Below are 7,746 nucleotides of genomic sequence, written 5' to 3' on the forward strand. Positions count from 1 at the left end.
TGTTGGTGGGTGATATTATGTCAATTTGGACTCATAGCAATCCAATGTGACAGAGTAGACCTGCGCCACAGTGTTTTCTTAGCTCTAATCTTTATGGAAGCAGACTGATAGATCTTTCTCCTGACTATGATGGGTTTCAACAGCCAACTTTTTGGTCTGCAACAAAGCATTTAACCATTGCACCACCAGGGCCCTCAACAGAGAAACACCATATTAAATAAAGATGGAAGTCTGGGACTGGGTAGAGGTACTTTCTTTTAACTACTGAGTAAATGAATGGAGCAATCGCCTGGTGAGGAGTATCGGAAATCTCCCTCTCCCTCTTTCTTGCTTTTATCTATTCACATTTTCATTTTGCTATATAGCCAAAAACTTGATTTTTTGATAAAATGTGTTGAGATCATGTTATAAGTTGTGCTTATTATATTTCACTAACACTTTTAGTTCAATAACTATTACAGCAATTTTTAAAAACAGATGTCCAAATGGGCAGAAATCACAAACAATTAGAGTCAAAGGTACATACATTGAGTCTGGGATTATACCATGAGCCTTTCCCTATACCATGCATATCTTCTTAATAACACTTTATGTAGCTTATTTACAGAAATCTGATTTTAAGTTGTGTGTGTAGGTACTTCTACTACAATGTAAGCCAAATGCAAAACTTTTTTAAAATTATAAAGTTTATTGTCATAGTGCTTTAAATAATGATTACTCCTTCTTTAGGCTGCCATACTTAAAATCCTTCTGCACATCCATTCAAAAATAACTTTTATAAACACATAGTGACAAATATGATAAACAGAACAATACTAAAGTTAGCTATAAGACAATGCATGTGTGGGATTTTACATATTAAGTAATATAGGATTTGTATTCATCAGCAAAGTAAAAAAATCATTGAGTACATACCTTAATTTGGTTAGAGTCAGGTTAATTGCTTAGAAAAAATAACTACTCCAGTGCTTCACAACAACAGAAGACTAATTCTTTCTTATGAAATCTTTTGTTTCAGGGGCACACTAAACAACTACTTCTTAAATGCCTTCTGTAATAAATGATGACATTAGTTTAAGATGTTCAGCATTTGACTGTAAATGGTTATAATTACTTACAAAGAAATCTACCAACAAAGAGATGTAAGCAACTTTTGATGGTATTCTTTCTAGTTATTAGCAGCAAAAATTTCATTGTTCATTAACAAAAACCAAAAAAGACAAACAGGTTGCTTCCAACTCATACTGACCCTATAGGACAGAGTAGAACTGCCCCACAGGGTTTCCAAAGAGTGACTGGTGGATTCGAACTGCCGACCTTTTGGTCAGCAGCCAAGCTCTTAACCATTGCACCACCAGGATTCTAATTATGGTCAAATTATCATCCAATTTAACTCACAAGATGAATTCCAGTCACTTAATAAATGCAGCTATTAATCAAGATCTTAGTTACCCAGAAAAATGAAAAAAAAAAAAAAATCAAATTTACCTGTGATCAGGAGAATAAAAAGGGTCATGATTTAGGAGCTCCTTTGAGATGTATGCAATCAAATCGGAAAAATTCTCCAAACTCAAGATAAAATCTTCAATGTGACCTGAGAGAAAACAAGATATTACTCCATGATGTACAAAAGGAGAGGAAGAAATAACTTTTTTGACTGTTGTATTTTTATCATAGTGCACTTTGGCTTTTCAATCTAATTTGACTTATTGTACTCCTGGAACATTTTATTCATTGTAAAAATTAGAAATCTCTCTACTTTCAATCTGATCTTTGTTTCCCAAGGCACTTGCAGATAAGATAACTTTAGGATTTCAGTGTTGGTGTTTTTTTTTTTCCCTTCTGTAAATTAAGAGAATTGAATTATATGTTATATAGAATTTTCATTTGATTCCAATGTTTCAGGGGTGTGGGCAAGATCTAGATACTTTCCCAGATTTAGAACAACGTAGTCTGAAGACAATCCATAGGTTCATGTGTAGGCTTGAAGAGAAAATTGCCGTTCCAATGAATTTCTTCCAAAGAAGTGAATATTAAAAGTGTAAGCGGGTTTATTTACTTGTACATATTTGCAAATATATGATTGTGGGAGAAGGCTTTGAAAGACCCAAGAGACACAAGATACTTCTCCCTCTTTCCTACCATGGACAGGGTATTTGTGGATTGTGTTGGGCTCATTCGTGAAATAAACCCGTTTGCATCAAGTTCATTCAGACTCATAGTGACCCTATAGGACGGAGTAGAACTGCCCCAGAGGCTTTCCAAGGAGCAGCTGGTGGATTTGAACTGTCAACCTTTTGGTTAACAGCCAAGCTCTTAACCACTGTGCCACCAGGGCTCCTGGAATAAGAGGTACTGAAAAGAGGTTACCAGGTGTAATAGCAGAGATCCCAGTGGGGACTAATGCTATCTATATGGACTGTAATTTATATTTATATCATTTACTCTCCCAGATGACCCTTTATGTCATTTACTACCCTGTTGGACACAGGTCTCAGAGGTTCCTACACATCCCTTCTTCACAGCATGTTTGATCAAAGAATTGGGCTTTCTAGATAGAAGAAAATGTTACATTGATTTGAGGTTTAGGGGAAAAGTGAGTGAGGAAGATTCTTGTATAGTCTATGCCATGGCTTACAGTTTGGGCCATGCATAATTTGATCCCTGCCTACCATTCTAGCCTCAACAAATGCCTCCTGCCTCTTATCTTTAAACACTCCACTTACACTGGGTTTCTAGAAGTTCCTTGGAAATTCCAAGTTCTTTTTTCTTCCCCATTTCAGGCCACAACTCTTTGCAATGCTATATTTACCAAACACAGATGCTCTTTTCATACTTTAGACTTCAGTGTGAATGTCTCTTTCTTAGAAAAATCTTGCTTAACCTCCCATCTTATTTAGACATCAGCTATTATTCTTGCTCATAACACAAGTATTTTTCTACCTTTACAAATATAATTATTTGTAACAAAACTATATAGTTGTATGTTAATGTATTATTGAATGCCCCTCCCAGCTTTGACAGAAAGCTTATGGGGTAATGGAATATGTCCATTTTATTTCCTAACTAATATGTAATACCTAACAAAGCATCTTACCATAGGAATGTCCAAGGATGAGACGGGTGTGTGTGAAATTTCTACCTTGAAGTAAGTTTTACCCTTCTTTGGCCCAGTTAAAAAAATATGATCTCCAATGAATCCATTGCCTCTTCAGCCCAGTCCCAGAACCCACAACCACATAGAAACCTTTATTTTTCCTGGTCCTGTGTCTTCTCCAATGTCATCCGCTTGGTAGGGGATTGAGAATAGCTTGCTTTGATCAGCCCTATTTGGACTATTCAACCTCTAACTTCAGGCCTTCGAGGCTGGACTTGGATAGTAGGATCTAAACTCTCGTCTGGGCATTCCCATATTAGACATCTAGTCCTTTCTAGTTCCCAGTAACCTACTAGGGATATTTTCCAGAAAGTTGCTTTTGTTTCTGAATCCAGTGGTAACTTTGCATAGGGTCTGAAGAATTCTGAATGCAGCTTTAAAAATTGATTCAGCTTCCCCAGCATCTGGGATTTGTCTGGACCCCAATCCAAGCTTATCTTTTACCTGCAGAATCTTCTTGTACTGTCTTGTAGTTTATGCACTATTTAACACAGTCCCTTACTATATCCAAAAGGTCGGCAAATCAAATCCACCAGCCCCTTGGAAAATTTACAGGGCAGTTCAACTCTAAAATGTATCTATGATTTTCACCAAATAATAAGAAGAAGAATCTGCTACTGACCAATGACAGAAATTGGAACAAAAATCAAAGAAGGTAAAAAGTGAAAGGAAGTGGTGTGTGACTGTAAAGAATAAGTTTATCTCAATTAACTATTATATAAATTTAAGAAAAATCCTTTAATCCTATGAATATTTGAGTTTAAAAGTTTAATTAGTTTTTATCCTTAATAAAAATAGTACTTAAACCTTTAATCCTAGGCTCTCAAAGCCAATTAATGAATAAATCCCCAATTTTCCTATGAAAGAATGTGTACATATTTGCTTCCTCATTTACAGTTAGAACCAGTATAGAGGAGAGAGATTTAGTCTAAATATCCTGACACATATGAATGTTGTCAGGAGGAAGTGGTCCTGGATTCCTGTGTCAACCACAGAAATGCTTTATTGATACAATCATTAAAATAACATATCATTATTAAAGATCAAAACATATTATGCTTAATTATTAGAGCTTTGGTGGGTGATATACTGAGTTCAATTTTCAGCTCAAAAAATTATGTGATGTGAGATCTTTGGCAAGATACTCAACCACCTAAAACTTCAGTTCCTGCATTTAAAATTAAAGATCAAAAGAGTTCTTCAAAGAGCTGTTGTGAGTATTGAATGAAATAATGAATTGAAATGCTTAACACCCATCTAGAACATATAGGCAGTAACTAAATATTAGGTGCTATGTATTGTATTGCCATGTGTCAGAATCAACTCAACCACAACAGGTTTGGTTGTTATAGTATTACTGGAGCCCTGGTGGCACAGTGATTAAGAGCTTGGCAGCTAACCAAAAGGTCAGCAGTTCAAATGCACCAGCCTCTCCTTGGAAACCCTATGGGGTGGTTCTGCTCTGTCCTGTAGGGTAGCTATGAGTCAGAATCGATGGTTTTGTTTAGTTTTTGGTTTACACTATTAGTAATAAATTATCAAAAGACAAGAAAGAGGTGTATGCTGAGCATGAAGATAAAATTGTTTAAAGGCACTGAAGCAATTTTAAAACTTATGCAAAAATAATCAAAGAAAGTCTGGATAATTTCTCTCTACAGATAGATATATAAATATCCATGTATCTCTATACCTAAATCTATATTTACCTATATATCTATCTATGTATTTAACAAAATATATAGATACATATTTTAATCTATCTATATACATATATGGGGGCCATGGTGGCACAGTGGTTAAGAGCTAAGGTATGCTATGGCTGATAACCAAACGGTCAGCAGCTCAAATTCACCAGCAGCTTTTCAGAAACCCTATGGAGCAGTTCTACTCTGTCCTATAGGGTCACTATGAGCCGGAATTGACTTGACAGCAACAGGTTTTTGGTTATATATATATATATATATATGCATATGTCTATATTTGTCCTTGGGTTGCACAATGGTTAAGCACTCAACTAGCAGCTGGAAGTTTGGTTGTTCAAACCTTCTCAGAGGGACCTCAGAAGACAGGCCTAGATATTTGCTTATGAAAGGTCACAACCTTGAAAACTCTATAGAGCAGTTCTACTTTGTACACAAGGGGTCACCATGAGTTACAATCAACTTGATGGCAACTAACAATAACAATACTATCTATATCTATATTAATGTGTTTATATACCTAGAGATAGATTTAGTTAAAAAAAAAAATTCGGAATAGATACACCTATTATTAGGCTGCCCCCAATGTAAAGAATCTGCCAAGAATCCAAAGTAATTAAAACCTATCTATTCTAAATGATTCCAGGTTGGAGGAAAGTACCAAAACTAACGTGAACTCTGAGGATTTCTACTGATCTCTGGACAGCTGCATAAGACAAGAAAAGCACTAGATAAAGCCAAAGTCTCCTAAAAGTGGGAAATGTTATAGGAGCTCTCATGTAATGATGGAATCTCAAACGGCTGCAAAGTTACTATAGGGAGTATAATAAATAATACTTCTTATTTCCAGGAGAACAGCAAATAAACTTACCCATCTAAAACCTAATACTGTATTAAGGCAAAGAAAAGTTCACCGAGAATTTACAACTACAAATTTTCCCTGTCACATTTGCATTCCTAATCATGTTTCCTGTATAAATAAATAAATAAATAAATAAATAAATTTATTTTAGATGAAGAATTGAATTAAAAATGATGTGGGCTAGGGTTATCTTCAGGCTACTTTCAGAAATTTACATAAACCATCTCTGGTAGAACTCTATTTTAAAACAGGTTTGAAAGTATTGCCTCAGATAATCTTCCACATAAAATGAGAAGCTTAGAGTAAAAAATCAGAAAACAGCTGGTTGGGAGAGGAAAGTTATTCTGAAGGAGGGGCCGTGAAGAGGGAGGAGGAGGAAGAGGAAAGGCCGGGCAGCAGTAATTGTAGGTTGTGTGGCAAAGGCAGCTTGACCTTGGCCAACAATGCACAGCCACGGCAGGAGGTGGTGGTGTGCAACAACAGCACCGGGTTTGTAAAGTGTGGGTATACAGGATCTAACTTTCCAGAACATATCTTCCCAGCTGTGGTTGGAAGACCTATTATCAGATCAGCCACCAAAGTGGGAAACACTGAAATCAAGGATCTTATGGTTGGTGATGAGGCAAGTGAATCACCCTCAGTGTTAGAAGTTAACTACCCTATGGAAAATGGGATTGTCTGAAATTGGATGACATGAAACACCTGTGGGAGTATACATTTAGAACAGAGAAACTTAACATAGACACCAGAAATTGTAAAATCTTACTGACAGAACCTCCTATGAACCCAGCTAAAAACAGAGAGAAGATTGTAAAAATCATGCATGAAACTTACCAGTTTTCTGGCGTGTATGTAACCATCCAGGCAGTCTTGACAGTCAAGGTTTATTAACTAGTGTAGTGGTGGACTCTGGAGATACTGTAACTGACATTTGCCCAGTGTATGAAGGCTTTTCTTTCCCTCCTCTTACCAGGAGACTTGATATTGCTGGAAGGAATAGTACCAGATATCGTATCAAGCTGCTCCTGTTGTGAGGATATGCCTTCTACCATTCTGGTGATTTTGAAACTGCATGATTAAAGAAGAACTGTGTCATGTGGGGTACAATATTGAGCAGGAGCAGAAACTGGCCTTAGAAACCACAGTATTACTTGAATCTTACACACTCCCGGATGGCTGCATTATCAAAGTTGGAGGAGAGAGATTTGAAACACCAGTAGTTTTATTTTAGCCTCAGTTGATCAATGTAGAAGGAGAGGATGTTGCTGAATTGCTTTTTAACACAATTCAGGTAGCTGACATTGATACCAATTTTGAATTCTATAAGCATATGGTGCTTTCTGGAGAATCAACTATGTACCATAGGCTGCCTTCATGACTGGAACGTGAACTTAAACAGCTTTACTTAGAATGAAGGAGCCCTGGTGGTACAGTGATTAAGAGCTTGGCTGCTAACCAAAAGGTCGGCAGTTCCAATTCACCAGTTGCTCCTTGGAAAGATATGAGTTAGTTCTGCTCTGTCCTATAGGGTCTCTATGAATTGGAATTGACTTGACAGCAATGGACTTAGGAGGAGTTTTAAAGGGAGATGTGGAAATCTTTCTAAATTTAAGATTCACATTGAAAATCCACCTCTCAGAAAGTATATGTTATATTCCTGAGTGGTGCAGTTTTAGCAGATATCGTGAAAGACCAAGACAACTTTTGGATGACCAGACAAGAATACCAGGAAAAGTGTTCATGTGCTGGGGAAACTTGGTGTGACTGTTGGATAAACTCTAAGACTTTTTCCATTACACCCCTAAAGCTTGCTTTTTTCCTTTATTGCCAATCCTTGAACACATTCAACTCCATGACATGGAAGAGTCCTCTCTGTGCCCTTTGACTGGAAAGGTCAGGTTTTTTTTCTGGTGTCTTGGGGAAGCTTCGTTAAATTTTTGTTAAAGTGGGTAAATCTGACAGTTTAATTCAACTGCTTCCCTACAAACAAAACAAGAGGGCAAAAGGTCTGGTTTGCTGCTTTGTTT

At 36.7% G+C, this 7,746-nt stretch overlaps 1 pseudogene; it reads left to right on the forward strand.

The window, feature by feature from the left end:
- Positions 1-7,494, forward strand: part of LOC101355209 (actin-related protein 2 pseudogene) — a 10,075-nt pseudogene extending 2,581 nt beyond the window's left edge.
- Positions 7,495-7,746: the final 252 nt, after the last annotated feature.

Source organism: Trichechus manatus, unplaced genomic scaffold, assembly GCF_000243295.1.
Source record: "Trichechus manatus latirostris isolate Lorelei unplaced genomic scaffold, TriManLat1.0 scaffold00101, whole genome shotgun sequence".
NCBI classification, from domain to species: domain Eukaryota; kingdom Metazoa; phylum Chordata; class Mammalia; order Sirenia; family Trichechidae; genus Trichechus; species Trichechus manatus.